The sequence below is a fragment of the Gorilla gorilla genome, chromosome 2, assembly GCF_029281585.2.
Source record: "Gorilla gorilla gorilla isolate KB3781 chromosome 2, NHGRI_mGorGor1-v2.1_pri, whole genome shotgun sequence".
Taxonomy (NCBI): domain Eukaryota; kingdom Metazoa; phylum Chordata; class Mammalia; order Primates; family Hominidae; genus Gorilla; species Gorilla gorilla.
Genome location: NC_086017.1, coordinates 183,161,215 through 183,178,939, shown reverse-complemented (window position 1 = coordinate 183,178,939; position 17,725 = coordinate 183,161,215). Strand labels below are relative to the sequence as shown.

Sequence of the window (17,725 nt, the reverse complement as noted above, 5' to 3'; positions counted from 1 at the left end):
ATTTTAAATGCTGTAGAAATCAATCTGCTAACATAGGAAGGTGTTCACAACACATTGTTTGTAGGGGGAAATAACAGGTTAACAAGGAAGTGCACGCTGTGATACTCTGTGCAAAACTAGGTTTTTGTTTTTTTGGTTTTTTTTTTTAACAAAGAAAAGAGTCTAGAAGAATATACACCAAAGTGTTCATAGTGATTTTGATAAAGTAGGTAGAAAGAAGAATCTTTTGATTTATCAATGCTCCAAGACTTTTTTAATGATGCTTGTGTTAGGAGAGGGGAAAAATAGTACACAGAACAAAGAGCATCTTAAGGGCAATCTGATCACATCTGTGCCAAATAATCTAACGGAAAAATGTGAAACAGATCATGGATATCTGGTCAAGGGTAATCCTATTAAACAAAACCCCTCTCTATGAGTACCAGATATGGGTCACTGGCTGTGACAATCTCTCTTCTAAAGCTGTGCTATAGCTTTCAGAAAAAGGTGTGAGCTGTTCTAGGCCCTTCACTTTGGGCCCAGTGGCGCCAATGGGCAGTGGTGGTGGGGACTGTCAATCTCCTAGAAGCTATTTTCAGTTTCAGAATATATCACAGAATCCCAAGTCTGAAAAAGAACTTTGAGAAGTTCAGCTCTGACTCAGACTTGTACTGTATCTAAACATCCCTAGTAGATCAGAGGCTTCAAAATATCAAAACTTGGTATTTTTTTATTACACTATATCCTTCAGCTAATTATCCCAGGATTTCCTCTCTCAAACAGTTGGTAAAAATACATTTATTTGGAACAACAGGATGATAGGAATAGATAAGGTCAGAATTAGACAGAACTGTGTCTGAGTCAATGAAAAACAAAAATTGCCGAGTATTTTAAAATCACCATTACTGAAGAGAGTATTCCTTTGATGAAGTCTGTTACCTCTGACCCTTCCTTTCCATTACCACCACCAGCAGCAACACCCTAGTTCAGGAACTAGTCAAGTCACTACTAGATTCCGAAAAAGTACAGGACCCATTTACTCTGCCTACTGTCCCTGTCATGTCCCTTCTGTCCACTCTACCCTGCACATGCAGACCATGTAATTTAGTTCTGGAACCTCACTTCCACTAAGCCACTACACACTCGCTCACAGACCAGTGATTCTTCAAGCAGAAGCACCCCTAAGAGATGTGGAACAGAGGACTTAGCACTGTGAGGGGAGTCATTCTACAACACTAACCATTCAGGTTAGAGTTTCTCCAGATATGTGCAGGAACTATCAGCAACAGAATTAAGCGGGGTGCTTGTTTAAAAACGCAGATTCCTCACAGATATTCACAGCAGCATTACTTAAATAGCTCAAAAAGGAGAAACCATCCAACAGAAGAATGGACACACAAAAATGTATCCATTTTATGGATGCATAGCTTAAATGTATCCATTTTATGGATACATTCCTTAAAAAGGAATAAAATACTGATACATGCTACAGCATAGATGAGCCCTGAAAATATTATGCAAAGTAGAAAAGGCCAGTTAGAGAAGGCCACATAATGTACAATTCCCTTTATATGAAATGTCCAGAATAGGCAAATGTAGACAGAAAGTAGACTGGTGGTTGCTTGGGGCTGGGGTTGACGGTGGGAAGCAACTGCCAACGGCTATGAGGTTTCTTTTAGAAGGGACAAAAATGTTCTAGAATTTGCTAGTGGTGGTGGTTACACAATGCCGATGTTCTAGAATTTGCTAGTTGTGGTGGTTGCACAACGACATGAATATGCTAAAAATATTAAATTTTACACCTTAAATGCATGAGCTGTATGACATGTGAAATATATCTCAAATACAGCTGTTTAAAAATCCAGAGTCCTCAGTTCTCACTTAGATCTACTAAACCAGAATCTCTGAAGGGAGGCCTAGATATCTCCCTTTGAACAGAAAGAGCAGGCAGTGTGCATTCTCACAAAATTCTCCAGAAGATTCCTTAGTACACTAAAGTTAGCACTGCCTTTGATCTTTTTCTGAACCTTAAAGGCTATACTAGTGTATTTCCTTCCAGGTGCAGTGACTCACGCCAGTAATCCCAGCACTTTGGAAGGTTGAAGAGGGAGGACAGCCTGAGGCCAGGAGTTCGAGACCACCCTGGGCGACAAAGTAAGAGACCCACTCTCTAAAATATTTAAAAATTAGATGGGGCCAGGCGCGGTGGCTCACGCCTGTAATCCCAGCATTTTGGGAGGCCAAGGCGGGCGGATCACGAGGTCAGGAGATCGAGACCATCCTGGCTAACAGGATGAAACCCCTTCTCTACTAAAAATACAAAAAAATAGCCGGGCGCGGTGGCGGGCGCCTGTAGTCCCAGCTACTCGGGAGGCTGAGGCAGCAGAATGGCGTGAACCTGGGAGGCGGAGCTTGCAGTGAGCCGAGATGGCACTACTGCACTCCAGCCTGGGCGACAGAGCAAGACTCCGTCTCAAAAAAAAAAAAAAAAAATTAGCTGGGTGTGGTGGGGATACTGAGGTGGGAGGATCAGGAGTTCAAGGACCCAGGAGTTCAAGGGTGTAGTAAGCTATGATTATGCCCCTGCACTTCACCCTCAGCAACAGAGCGACAATCCTGTCTCTAAAATAAGATTCTGGCCAGGTGCAGTGGCTCATGCCTGTAATCCCAGCATTTTGGGAGGCCAAGGTGGGAGGATTGCTTGAGCCCAGTAGTTCAAGACCAGCCTGGACAACATAGAAAGATGTCATCTCTACAAAAAATAAAAAAGTAGCCAGGTGTGGTGGTGCACACCTGTAGTCTCAGCTCACAATCTCAGCTACTCAGGAGACTGAGGTGGGAGAATCACTTGAGCCCAGGAGGCAGAGGTTGCAGTGAGCCATTATCATGCCACTGCGCTCCAGCCTGGGCAACAGAGTGAGACACTGTATAAACAAAACAAAAAAATCTAATGTATTTCCTACTCTGCCCTACACAACCCTCCCATGTGAACAGTGTCCTGATGCTGGGGAGCAAGAGACCGCTGCTGAGCTTTTGCTCTTGCTATTCTCTCCTCCCCTTTTCCAGAACACCCACAGTTCTGTCCAGGTCGTGCTACTTAAAGCTACATCAAAATTACTACGGTTCACAGTAACCTCTACAGAGAACCCTTGGGGTCTTCCTATCCTCATGCATGAAAGGAGGGTGATGGACTGGGTAATGACTAGACTTTCTCCCATACCTGAAATTATGAGCCTCTCTGAGAGATACTCAAGAAAGACTCCAGGCAAACAGCCTTTCCTCCATTCAGTCCATGTTTTACATCCACATAATAATGTGTATTGAGCAATTTTCTCCCCCACTTAATAATGTGTGGGGAAGCTAAATAAATTAAGGAAGAATCTTTTTGTTAAGGCTCAGAAAATGTATACCTAACACAAGGTAGAGTCCAGCATATGACAGAGGCTCAGGCATTTGATGAACTCCTTAACTGATACCCAAAAAGTCAGTCCTTTAGCTTGAATCTCTTCCTGGATCTCCAGGTTTGCTGAGGAGTCCATACAGAGCTTTTGCATGGAGAGACCTGTCATTCTGTGCTGCTCTGTTTGACATAGGAGGTTTGCTGTTCTTCTACTCCAGGATGATATTATCAACCACTATCATAAACACTTGAAATGTGCATTGTTTTTTCTATCAGTAATGATGGCTTTATGACAGCATTTGAGAGAAACTTAAGGTTAGAGGTGCCATGCATGGTCATGAAATGAACACAGAAAACTGACTCATCTTATAATCAAATTTACAACCCTATTTGAGGCAATCTAAAGCCATCCATTACAGCACTCCCCTACCCCCTCACCTCCCTAACACACACACACACACCCCAGTAAAGTCAGGGCACTGTGAGTAATATTACTAGAAGCTACACAATTTTGACCATTTCTCTTTAGTGACTACTCTTGTCAAGATGACTAAATACAAATTCCACATGAAAATGTGTGTTAAGAGGTATTTCCTACAAATAAAAGCCAACTTTTGAAGATAATTTTTGCACCATATTTAACAGATATGAATACGTATTCTTATATGTTTAGCAACTGCAGTGACAAAGTTACTTCCTAAAGCTAAAATTAAGATGCTCCAAAGCAAATATACACAAACATGCATGCATGCATACACACATACACAAACGCACACACACTTTTCAGAACACTAGGGAACTACAAAGTGCTTGATACTACAATGCTCATCTCTAAATCTATTTTTAAAATTCTGACTTCTGTAATTTCTAATCATATTTTTTCATACATCTGCAAATTAAGGGAAAATATCTACCTTTTCTTCCATATGTACTGCCTCTATTCACATTTTAAAATTATATAGATAGAGCAAAACCTTGGTAATTCAACTTAATGGAAGAAAAAAGGCCCATCTAAATGTATGAAAAGAAGCATTTGCAACAAGAAATTTAAAGGCAGCTAAAACTTTCAACAGCACTGCCAGGTGGAAATCCTCTGTACTTAACAGATAAGACATACTTGTATCTATAACAGTTACTACTTAAAAAATATTTTCCCAAATACTTCAGAAGAGTTTTATTATATTCTACTCCTTCTCTCCACTTCCCCAAGCCCATCCTTGTTTACTTATTTCCTAAACTCTTCATAGGCAATGAAGAAATTACTGGGATGAAAAGTAGTTATATAGGTTCAGTATAGGTTCAGTATTCCTCACCTGAAATGCTTGGGACCCTAGGTGTTTCAGATTTCAGATCTGAATTTTCAGATTTTGGAATATCTGCATATACATAATACAAAGTATCATATACAGGTATCTTGGGGATGGGACCCAAGTCTAAACATGAAATTTCTGTTTCACATACACCCTTATACACATAACCTGAAGATAATTTTATACAATATTTTAAATAATATTGTACATGAAACAAAGTTTTGGCTGCAACCAGTCACACAAGGTTGGGTGTGGAATTGTCCACTGTGGCATCCTGTTGGCACTCAAAAAGTTTCAGATTTTGGAGCATTTTGGATTTTCAAATTGCAGATGCTCAATCTGTATTATCTTCAGTACCCGGATCACACAAGGTAAAGAATAATTTAGTTTTGTGAGCTGGATCCTAAGTAATAGGAAAAAACTGAAAGGGTGCCATTTCAGTTCATTTTCACAATGCTATCCCACTCCATGAGCAAGGAAAGTGATTAAGAATACTGCTCTGGAGAAGCAGGAAACTTGGATTATTCTGTTCCCACCAAGAACTATTTCTGTGTTCCTAAGCACAAGTCCTTCTCCAGCTCCCTGTTTTTTTGTTTGTTTGTTTGTTTGTTTTTGGTCACAGCCCTAGGTTTCCTCCCACATGCCCACTCCAATTGACTTTGGTACCTGCCTAGAGTGCAGAGTTGAGAAAGATTCACTGCCCCCGCTCAGTGATAATTAGAGATGGCTGTCAAGGTCATGGGATTAAAGAGCTAGGAGATGTACATCACATATTTGCCATCCACTGGTTAGAAAAAAGCACCAAGGACCCGCCTGCTCAAGTTTTCTCAGGAACAACAGTAGCAGAAAAGAGGAGGCACGTTTGAAGTTGGACGAGTTGTAGAGACAAAGACAAAGCCTCTGGCTTCCACTTCTAATTCACTCAACATTTCAGAGATAATATCTGGAAATTCAGAATTGACTAATTTTAAAAATTTTAAAGCAGTATCTAACAATTTACATATCAGGATTAAACACAACTATTCAACTCATATAACAGCCATCACAACTGACAGATATCACACCCAAAACACTGATACAAATGAATTATGTATGTCGAAATCATATTTGTCATTAACGTTGTAAAAAGTTGAGAAGGCCGACCTGGGAATTCATTCCCTCAGTTGTTCAAACATTTACTCGGTATCTTATGCAGCTGGCACGGTGCATACCCTAGATACATAGTTTTCCACTTATGGCTGACTTTGTAATTGAGCTATTCAAGAGATTTTTAGACAATGAATCGACACTGAGATTTTCAAACCTCCATGCCTTGATCTTCACAAGACAGCCTTATTAGAATCTTGATTTTTTTAATGTTCCAAGAGTCTTCTGTCAGAGATATTAAGATAGTGCTATGACTGAAATTATATTAATGGCAAAAATCATAATCACTTTTGTACCCACCCAATAATTGAAAATCTTCATACTGCTGAGGGCTTAATACACCCTACATTTGATTTGTGCATGGTATGTGTTGTGCCGTCCCCTACCTTCGATCAACTGATGACTCAGTACTGATCTTCCCAGGGAAATCCTCCAAACCTCTGCGGACAGCTGTGCCACATTGCATCCTATTTCCAACATTCACTAAGGAAATTTCCTCATCCCTAATGAATTCTTACTGTTTTTTTCTAGGGTTTAAGAAAATCCTATGGTAAAATATCTTGCCCCTAGTTTTATACTGTACTCCTATAACACACATTTTAAAAGATGTTTTCCTACACTCTTGATTCAAATATTTAATTTGGAAACAAGAATTAGTAAAGTAATAATAATTTGCGCTGAACTAATTTTTACTTTTACTTTGCAAATTAAATAATTAATAATTTGTGAACTAAATTTTACTTTGTCCTATGGGTATTAGTTGCTCACTATGAATTTTGAGAGCTCACAGGACATTGAAAATCCCATTTATCCAAAACTAATTCTGTGAAATTCAATACCATGACAAGTCAGTGCTCTTGTCAATGCCTTTTTTGTCCCGTAGAAAGCTAATTTATCACTTAAAACAGAACCCTGAATATTATTTGGCTATTGTCTGTAAATTTTAAAATCTTACAGTTGAATAAATGAGTAAAAATATTACTATTGTTATAGCTTTTGTACAAGCTAATCATTTTAAGCATCACACATTCCACAGGAGAATACTGTCAACACAAGTAATCATAAAATCATAATGGCTACCTTTTGTAGAGTTTATTTAAAATGTGGTTTTTAAATGATCAATTGCATTTCTTTTTTAGATTTCACTACGTAAAATTTATCTTTTTATTTATAAGTGTAACACTGGCACCTACTTTTAAATCAATTTATGAAACCATTCTCTTTTGTAGGATAAGTATTGTCATTCAAATATACATCCTATAAAACACAGTTTAAAGAAATGTAATAGCTATGTACAAAACATTTCAAACATTTATATTCAGCAAATCAATTGCATTTCAAAATATAATTACGAAGGTACAGATTTGTGTGATTTGATGTATGGGCATTACATTTAATTTAATACATACTTTACATGGGATTCATTCTAGCACGAGAGACACTGACTGAAACCCACATGATACTGAGGAAAGATGACCGTGGTGGCCATCTGGAGATTTGGGTTTCAGTTCTGTTATGTATGCTAGCTGCAGGAGTTAGGTTTCTCAGTCTACATTTATTTGCAACATAAAAAGGTTGGACTAGACTACCTGCAAATTCCCTTCTAATATGAACTTCTGTGGTACCAGTACAGCGGTTTTGCTAATTTGGGATTCAAGTTGTAAATAAAGGCCTACTTGGAAGAAATTTTCCCTAGAAAGTACCTTGTTTAGCCACATAACTTTATAGAAAAATTACAATAGCTGTACAACACTCATTTAGGTCACACCTTGAATGATAAGCATTTTTAGGCTGTCAGCTTTTCCAGGAACAAGATGTGGCAGGCAATTTCCTGGTTCTAAGCATATGACTTACTCTGAAAAAAACAAATGGCTGAGGTGATGAATGATAAGAGCTTCAAGATCCATGAACCAAAGTGGTATATACTACATTCTCATTTCTTGCTAATGTGGACTATATTCTCTTGCAGATTTCTAACTATTTAGAGATCTCCAATTATTTGGAGATCTAGAGCTAGGGCTCTCAAATTCTCAATCAGCCTTCACGTGCTACAGAAAGATCACAAATGGAGAACCATTGAATTCTTATAGCCCCTGGCAAATACCAAAGATTCCAAATCATATTTTTACATCAGCATTAATTTTTCCCCAGTGAGGGTTTGATTTCATTTCCAGCATGTTACAACCTATACAAGTTTTAAAAATGCAACATCAGGATTTAAAATTTGCAATGAAATTTGAAAAAAAATTTTTTTTAATCAGCAGCACCTCTGAGATTATCTATTCCATCCCTTATTTTTCAGAGGTCACACCACTGATTAATGGCAGGATAAGGTCTCTTGCTTCTCAAATCACTTCAAATTTCTAAGCATATTTTCCACCTAAGTTTACAAAGGAAATCTAACCAAGTTATAAGCTCTTTTAACGCCCACACACATATGCACTCATTCTTACTTATCAAATTCCAAAATGTTAATTATCCCACTGTCTTTCCCTATTACATCAGCCTGTATGTGAGAAGTCCCAAACCTGGCAAGTAGTACGGCTCACAGAGAAAACAAGTATTATCTATGTGAATAACAGCAAGTCTCTAAAAGACCAACAGCAGAAGAAAAAGATGGCTTCGGTCAAGCTGATAGTTTATAATATAGGCAAGGTAAGTTATGCGCCTTAACTAGAAGTACAGTACCTAAAAACAGGAAATCAATTCTTTTCAAAAAAGGTATATTTATTTTCTAAACAAAAGAAAGATGACTCAAAATTATCCTTCTCATTCCGTTTGGATTCTACACTGTTTTGAGCATGCCACTTCCTTCCATCTCCGGGAGTGGCTTGGAAGAAATGGAACTATAAACTCTGGTAAAAGTGAGGAAAAGCAAGAAACCATGTGAAGCCAGGAACTCACTACCTGTGGTGTCTGTTCTTTAATAAATCTATCCAGGTGAAAATTTCTAAGGTATGTGACATAGGAAAAATACTCTGCTACATGCTAATACATCTTCTGTAGAAAACTTCCATCAAGCTTGAGAAACTCTGAGTTGAAGAGCTAGAAGTTCTTTAACACTACACTTCAAAGAACTTTTAATATACACTGAGAATCTCCCCAAGGCCGAACGTTTTTGAACACACAAAGTTTTTAAGATCTAATGTTCACTAGAGAATGCCTTTTGGATAACTCTGATCTAACAACTTAATTCTTTTCAATTCTCCTAATGAAATTACGTGAAATCCCAATTTTATAAAGATTATATGAAAATAAGAAATGTTATTAGCATTTCACTTATATAGTTCCTTTAAATAAGAACTTAGGCCAATTTTTACATAAAGAGTCACATAATCAAATAGGCAATTCATGAGTCTAAAGGACTAATTGTACAATCTAATTTATCCATATAATAACAAAATACAAGTCACATTTCCACATTAAACATGGCTTGAAATTGCCAATTTTCCAATGTACCCTTGGAAGCATATGCCATTTGTTCTTTATATTAAAAGGGATGCAGAGCTTATTTTTTTTTTTTTTAAAGATCAGGTCTTGCTCTGTCATCCAGGCTGAAGTGCAGTGGCAGGATCATGGCTCACTACAGCCTCTACCTCCTGAGCTCAAGCAAACCTCCTACCTTAGCCTCCCAAGTAGCTGGGACTACAGGTGTGTGCCACCATACCCAGCTAATTTTTAATTTATTGTAGACACATCATCTCTTTATGTTGCCCAGGCCAGTCTCAAAACTTCTGGCCTCAAGTGATCCTCCTACCTCAGTCTCCCAAAGTGCTGGGAATACAGGTGTGAACCACCATGCCTGGCCCAGAGCTTAATTGTTTAGGTCTTAGACAACAAATCTCAAGCATTCATTTCTCCTGGATGAAATATCACTTTTTACAAGTAATATTTTTTAAATCTTTTGCAATTTTTGCCACCTTTACAAACAGAAAAATAAAAGCTCTCTAGAATAGAGACTATATATACACCTATAGAGCCCTTCTAATACTGTATCTGAGAAACAAGCAATGTGGCCATGCACTTTTAACATCCGAATCCATTATGCATTAATAGTTCAACAAAGGAAGCACTTTTCCCCAGACTCACATTCCATGCTACCACTTCCACAGTCAAAGCACTGAGGTTAATTCCTTTGAATTGCTATCTCTTCTCTTCTGCATACCATCAGCAATCATAACCATAATCATAAAAAGTCTAGACCTCAAAGAAGCAGAGGTCTTAGACAAACACATCAAGGGGCTCCAAGTTTCAATTGCCTAACAAGGGCCATGGAGGCAATGTCGATGAGTGAAGTGGTTGACCTTTCCTTTATTTCCTTTCAAAAAACATGGCTGAATATTTCTTCATATTTAAAAATTAAAGAATGTAAAAGATGGGAAAAAGCAACTGACAACTCAGCTTCGGTATCAAGAGTCAACAGAGAGTCAGGGGGACTGTGGTAAACTAGAGAGCAAATGCCCTTTCTTAACAGTGAGCTGCTATTTAGTTCAAGACCTTCACTAACCATATAGGAACGCAGGCCATGTTGTCAGATCTTTCAGTTTCTAAAGAACAAAACAAAACAAACAAACCAAAAAAGCTAGAAATCTTATTTTACGTGAAATCCCTTAGTTCTTAAATGTTGCTTGCAAAGTTTTTAAAACACTGTACAAAACCAAACGCAAAAAAATCTGTAGGGCATATCCTGAAGCCCAACTTTACAAATTCGATCTCATTGATCAAATCAAATGAGGTAAGCAGTATCATCCCAAGATGTCCCACCACTTGCTCAAAGCTGAAAACATAATCTAAGATCAACGAGATGATCTCATCACCTTGTAGCACCACGTATTTACCACATGTTGATTCATTTCATCACCAAATTTACTATGGAGCTGGAGCACCTACTATGCATTAATATGCTGTTCCAGAAATTGAAACTTCACCAGTGCCCAAGACAAAAAAAGAAAGGCAAAAATTCTTGTTCTCATTAAGTTTACATTCTCGTAAGGGGAAAGAAACAATGAACATAACAAGTAAATTATGTAGTATGCAAGAAAATGATACATACTATTTTAAAAAACAGAACAGAGTAACTGAAATCAGGTGCACTAACTACATAGTCTCCTACTTTATGAAAGTTTTATTTGGGGCCAAAATCTTTTCTAAGGAGATAAGAAGCCGAATATGGCCAAACCATGTAACTGGACAAATTAACCTTGAATGTCTCAGTTTCGTTATCCATAAAATAAAGATACTGTTGCCTGATCTATGTAGCCCCAATTTACATTGAAGACAACCATTAGCTAAATATTTGAGTGAACAAAAGTGAAAATAATAACACTATTTTAGTGGTAGAAGCATAATACTGCCTCATAAATCTTTCCAGAGATTCAGAATATATATGTGTGTGTGTGTGTGTGTCTGTGTGTGTGTGTGTGTGTGTGTTTGTGTATATACATATACATATTTTTTTTTTGAGACAAGGTCTCACTCTGTCACCCAGGTTGGAGTGCAGTGGCACCATCTCAGCTCACCACAGCCTTGACCTCCCAGGTTCAGGTGATCCCCCGACCTCTGCCTCCCAAATAGCTGGGACTACAAGCGTGCACCACCACGCCCAGCTAGTATTTTTTATTTTTTTGTAGAGACGGGGTTTTGCAACATTGTCCAGCCTGGTCTCAAACTCCTGGCCTCAAGCAATCCTCCCACCTTGGCCTCCCAAGCTGCTGGGATTAAAGACGTGAGCCACGGCACCCAGCCCAGAATACTTTGTAAATGTCCCAAGCCCTTTGATCCTTCAGAAGTAACAAGTAGCCACTAAAATCATTAACGTTTCCCTTCCATTCTGATGTTGACTGATCCAAAGGCCACAGAACTGTGGCAACCTCCATGAACTCTAGGAGAGGCTTTTACTTTTTTATACCTCTCTATTGTCTGAAAAAAAAAAATTCCTTTACTAAGAATATAAATAACTTTCACAATTAAAAAGAAAAATAAACTAAGGTCACAATGCAGTTAAGAAACAGAGCTAAACCTATGCCTGGGTCCACATGGCTACTATACTTTCATTTCACAAAAAGATTAATAGATTTAACAGTGTAGAAACAAGATTTATAATTCCTGACTTCTTTTAGTATTTTTTATTATAATCTGACCACATCTTGAAGTCATAAGAAGACGTCAATATACAGAAGAAATCAAGTTCTTTATATTTTCTACCCATCTTCACTCTAATTATCCAGCACTTACCATTTTCATTATGAATTTGCTTCCTAACAACTACCTGATGTCTTGTATTCTCTGTGAAGTTGCTAGTGAAGTGTTTTATTTGATTGTCCCAATTATAAGACATGATGGTTGTGAGATACCCCTCCATAGGTCTCTCATGCTTCTACATATCCTGCCATTTTGTATCAAGGCCATTTCTCAAAGTTATGTTTGCAGTGAGCAATGTGAACAGACAGATGAGGTAGTATCTTCCCCCTTGGAACAAAGAGCAAGTTCATTTACTGCATGCTATAAAAGCAGCAGATTCTCCGAGTTCAGTGTTCCTCAGCAGCAACGTAAACCCAAAGTGTGTGCAGCTCCATCTGCTCGCTCCATCCTTATCACCCCTGTGGGACATGGAGGCAAGGACGAACCAACATAGGCATGCCAGTAAGCCCTAAGCATAAGAGTTTACACTATTTGGTATGTCAGGAGTAATACAGTCCTTTTTCTGTGGTACAGGAACCCCTTGTCTTCTCCCAGCATCCATGAAACCGTGGCAGGCTAACTATCACTTGAAGTAGGGTACAATCAAAACCCAGACTCAACAACATCAAATCAAGTTAAATAATCACTTATTTATTCTGAGATGTTGTTTTTGGTAAGCTTACACACCACACTTGCAAACATTCTAACCCTAACAGCATGCCTAGTTTCCTTTGTACTTTATCACTAAAGCACACAAACATATATACAGACATGAAATATCGTACTTCATACTGGGTTTCAGAAATACTTAATAAACTTCAATGGAATCTAGCTGTCACTAATTCAGTACCTCTTACTTCTAAATGAGTAGAGAGCTACATCTGGATGTGAAACTGGCATTTCCAATCCAGTCTTCTACCCTTTCACTCCCACAGCACAGACCACTTCAGAGAAAAGAAGAGTAAGTTTTAGGCAAAGAGTCATAAAAATCCACATTAAGTCAAACTTCTCTGGGCCTGAATCTGTTTACCCATGAAGCAAGAGGGCCAGACCAGAGGGACTTGTCTCTTTTTCCAGTTACAATTCCAGTGATTCCACGTTCAGCCTATACATGGGTGGAACATTCTTTGCTGCTTCGTTCAGTGCTGGAGTAGGTTACAAAGTGTGGTCCTGCTGAACGGCTGGAGAATGAACTAGATGTCCTCTCAGGATGACTCCCGGCCCTATAATCCCATGATGTGCTTATAATGGAATTTGGCTGTCCTTATAATTAGAAATGTAGCTTGCTGGTCACACATCTGGATCAGATAAATCTGCACAAAGAGCATTTCACCAGAAGCAGAAATGCCAAGCATCCAGCAGCTGTGTTGTTACATCAGCCTTGCAAATAACAAGGAATACTATTTGTCCATAGAAAGTAAATGACTGGGTCAGGCAGGAATAAAGCTAAGTTTATTCACATTATTTGGGGACAGGAAAAAATGTTTGTGAAAACATATATTGGTCAGACCTCCACATTAATGTATGAGACTGATGAGGAAAATAATTCATATACACAAAAGAATTCAAATGCCAAAACCATATCCTTATTTCCTGCCACCTTAATGATGAGTTTCTTTTTACTGAACTTTTATAAATGTAATGGGCTCCCCTGACTTGCATCTCAACATATCACACAGAATTGTGAACCTAATCCATAATTAAGTATTATCAAAGTGTCAAATGTACTCTGGGAATATTCACATCCATAGAAAATAAATGTGCTTCAAGTTAACAATTAATTTCACTCAGCCATTGTGCCCGGATAATATAAAACAAGAGGAAATTATTTTCCTTAAAAGAAATAAAACCTCTTTTTAGCCAATTAGGTAAGCATTAACTACCTTTCACTTTGAAGCACATTTCTTAAAACCAAACGCTTAATGCACTAATCTAACTGCTCTGAAGAGTAACTGCCAAAAGGCATGACATGTGACAAACAGGTATGAATACCAAATCTGTCACCTGTTACTAACCTTACCAACAGAGCCATTCAATCTTCTAATTTATAATACTGCTCAGAATTTTATTTTCTGCATCCAAAAGTGTATTCAGCATATTATCGATCTAAGGAAAAAGAAAACTTTTCTATCAAGTCGATGCCTTATTTTGAAATGTATGTATGGAATTAATCTTAAGGTTTTATCCTGTAAAATAGAGTCACTTTATATACAACTATTATGTACCCATAATAATTAAAAATTAAAATGTTAAAAACAGTCACTTTACATACAAAGCACAAATATGGAAAATCACAATATTAGCATGACTGCCCTTACTTCAAAATTCCAGGCTCATGTCAATAAGTTTTGTGCTCTGTAAAGAAAAGCAAAGAGAACAAAAATCAGAGAGCTACTGAGACAAAAGAAATGCCACCGACACTAAGGTTACATTTCTGATTAATGGAGAAAACAGTGATGATTAGAGAAGTAAAGTAAGACAGAAGCAAATTTCTGTAGTTGCTAAGTGGGAGAATCCAAAAGGTAATCTAACTCTCAGTTCTTACATCTGTAAACCACTAGTGCCAATCAATACCTATGATCAATCCTGAAGAGAGTACTGGGATAAAAAAGTCAACCGAATAGATGAATCTTAGGGAAAATAGAGTTAATACATCACAACTTTCAATCTCTATATATCAATTGTTAAAGTAAAATCTTAGACTAGCATGACACACTGATGGTCAGTTAATCAATTTTTAAGAGTGCATTAACTATTTCCAAACAATGGGAAACAACGTAAGCAGCTGAAGTCCTTAACTTACATGAATTCCTAAGTAAGTTACTATAAGGAAAATGAGTCCAACACTTGAAACAATCTAACAGTTGGATTCAGAGAATCTACTCTACAAGGATTTTACATGAAACACATGAGGTGCCCTTAACAGACACAGAGAGGAGATTCACCGTCTAACTCCCGTCTGAGGCCTGGCAGGTTTTTACTAAGTAAATATCAACTTTGAACCCATGATGGACACATCAGTCTACCACCACCAGATTACAGGTGAGCTCTGAGCCTTTGGGCTTTATCCCAAAGTGAAACAACACTAGAAGGGCACGTTCCATCCCTTCAAGACTAGAGTCAAAAATTCAACGATTCAGGCCTAGTACAGTGCCTCACACCTGTAATCCCAACACTTTGGGAGGCTGAGGCAGGAAGACTGCCTGAGACCAGGAGTTCAAGACCAGCCTGGGAAATATAGCAAGACCCTTCGTCTCTAGAAAAAAAAAAAAATTTAAATTAGCCAGGCATGATAGTACATACTTACAGTTGTAGCTACTTGGGAGGCTGAGGCAGAAGGATCACTTGAGCCCAGGAGTTCAAGGTTGCAGTGAGCTAGGATCATGCCACTGTACCCCAGCCTGAGTGACAAAGCAAGACTCTGTCTCTTAAAAAAAAAGAAAGAAAAAAAATTCTAAGCTTCAGAAGATGCCTTCAAGGGTGGGAACTCCCAAGACATTGTTAATAGCAGGACCACACTCAGTTTCAAAAATCAGTTCATGAAATATCCAATATCCTTTCAAAGCCCTGGATACAAGGCAATTAATGAAACTGGGTAGTACCCCTTTTTTTAATAATTCAGGTAACTGATTGTCATTAGCAACTAGGTCTAAGAATGAAGTATGAACATTTTGTAAGACAAACCTTATTTTTCTGTTTTGAGTTTTTCCGTAGCCCCATTTTCTTGACTGGGCATTTAACAAACTTTTTGTTTTAGGACCTGTTTGTGATCTCAGATTTCAAGCTGAACATCTGAGATGTTATGCAGCCTCATAGACAGGGTTTCAGTTACCAAGACTGACAGATCAACAGCTAGGTTGGCAGTGCAAAAATCCACTATCTGTTTTTGAAGAAACGGATTTTCTGCCTCCATGTTTGTCATTTCCAGGAATAATACTTCTCTCATGACAAGCAGACTTGTAAAATGAGGAGAAGCCCTTATCAGAAACCAGACTTCCTCCCTCTCCACACCCAGCAACTCTCTTTAAAAAATGTCCCAAATCCTGTCTTTATTAGAATTTGAATTTTGTCATCTTAAAAGATACTGGTGATTTCCCGTATTATGGCTATACGGGAATTATCTCCCATCCCCAGTGCTAAAGTAAGACCTCAACAACAGCCAGCACAAGAATCATTGCAAGATACCTCTGTTTTGATGGCAGAAATGCCCTGGTTGCAAAATTTCTTTCCAATTATCTGAAGTCTTTTGGGTCTGTATCTGTCCAATTCACTTGCCAGTTTGTTCTTCCTGATCTCTTCTATTAAACTAGCAGAAGCATCTGGGACTGCAGCTCCCAACACACAATCCCACCAAGGCCAAACTCCATCTTTGGAGAAAGGGAGAGACCCATTCTGGATTTAACAAGCATGAGGACCACGCAGGCTCCTGAGACTTAATACACATTTATTTTTTTTCCCCAACCAGCAGAAAATACTGAGGCCTCGTCTCAATTCTAACATGCTACAGTTTAACAGCATGACTTTTACAGTAAACAGCATGACTTTTACATATTTTTGATGTCATGTCTTCCTAATTCTGGGGAGATCATTCATTCATTTATAAATCTAGGGCCAGATCAAACTAGGTCAGCCAACACTGACCTTATATAAATGTCAGTCTCTACCAAGGGCCTACTGCATACATAATTTCTATAGGGCGTGAGTTAAGTTATTATCTCAAAGGTTACTAAAATACCGACCTCAGAGATTACGTGGGGAAAAGTCATCAGTGTGTTCTTTATTACCTGTATCAACAGATCGTGTAGTAAACACATTCCCGTGGCAATCATGTGATGGTCATCACCAAGAGAACTTCCTTTAGCAGGCTGCCTTGGGCAGGAACATTGAAAACTTTTACCTGAATTGCCCCTCTCATTTGAGGAATGCACCCTCAAACCAGTGAGCACAAGAAAGACACCTGGGTGGCAGCGGGCAGAAAGCTGTCATTAAAGTCAAAGTGTTTAGTGCAGATTGCCCTCAACCAAAGTACCACTGTTTTCTCATCTACAGCAACCTTAATGTTTCAGTATATTTGAATATCTACCCCCGATCAGCCTACTGCTCATTTCAAAGAAGCTAGGATGAAAAAGAAAAGGCAGGTTTTGTTTCACAAATGAAATTTACTATTTTCAAACAAAAGGAAAGGAATACATTCTGCAGTCACAGGCCTATGGATCTCCTGGCTCCTCTACCTTCTTCTGATGCAGCGACCTACATTCCACTGGAGGTGGACACTGCAACAGCCCCTAAACCACAAGATGCCACTTACAGGTCCATAGTACAAAACAGCTATTTTCACATATTTCAAATTGAGGGAAGGGTTCATTTTAAGAATTAGTACAAAGTGTCATCTCACCTTAAAGAACAACAAGTCTAAAGAAAAGAGTTCACAGAAAAGGAGTCTAAAATATGAGCTCTGGCTGGGTGCAGTGGCTCATGCCTGTAATCCCAGCAATTTGGGAGGCCAAGGCAAGCGGATCACCTGAGGTCAGGAGTTCAAAACCAGCCTGGCCAACATGGCAAAACCCATCTCTACTAAAAGTACAAAAATTAGCAGGCCATGGTGGCGGCGGCCTGTAATCCCAGCTATTCGGGAGGCTGAGGCAGGAGAATCGCTTGATCCCAGGAGATGGAGGTTGCAGTGAGCAGAGATTGGCCCCTACACTCTAGC

The 17,725-nt window shown here is 38.5% G+C and overlaps 1 protein-coding gene across 8 annotated transcripts in view; it reads right to left on the bottom strand.

Moving 5' to 3' along the window:
- Positions 1–17,725, bottom strand: part of FNDC3B (fibronectin type III domain containing 3B) — a 361,054-nt gene that overhangs the window by 304,756 nt on the left and 38,573 nt on the right. For 2 of the 8 annotated variants that reach the window (XM_055381469.2, XM_063704355.1), the window contains exons 2-3: positions 15,323–15,442; positions 14,334–14,370 (exon numbers count right to left, since the gene is read on the bottom strand). The exons of 2 other annotated variants lie outside the window; for them this stretch is intronic. The gene's annotated coding sequence lies outside the window, so the exon portion shown is untranslated. Of the gene's footprint in view, positions 1–14,333; positions 14,371–15,322; positions 15,443–16,200; positions 16,383–17,725 lie in introns of all 8 variants that reach the window. 4 more of the 8 variants (XM_063704357.1, XM_063704356.1, XM_055381471.2 and 1 more) reach the window with 3 other exon arrangements.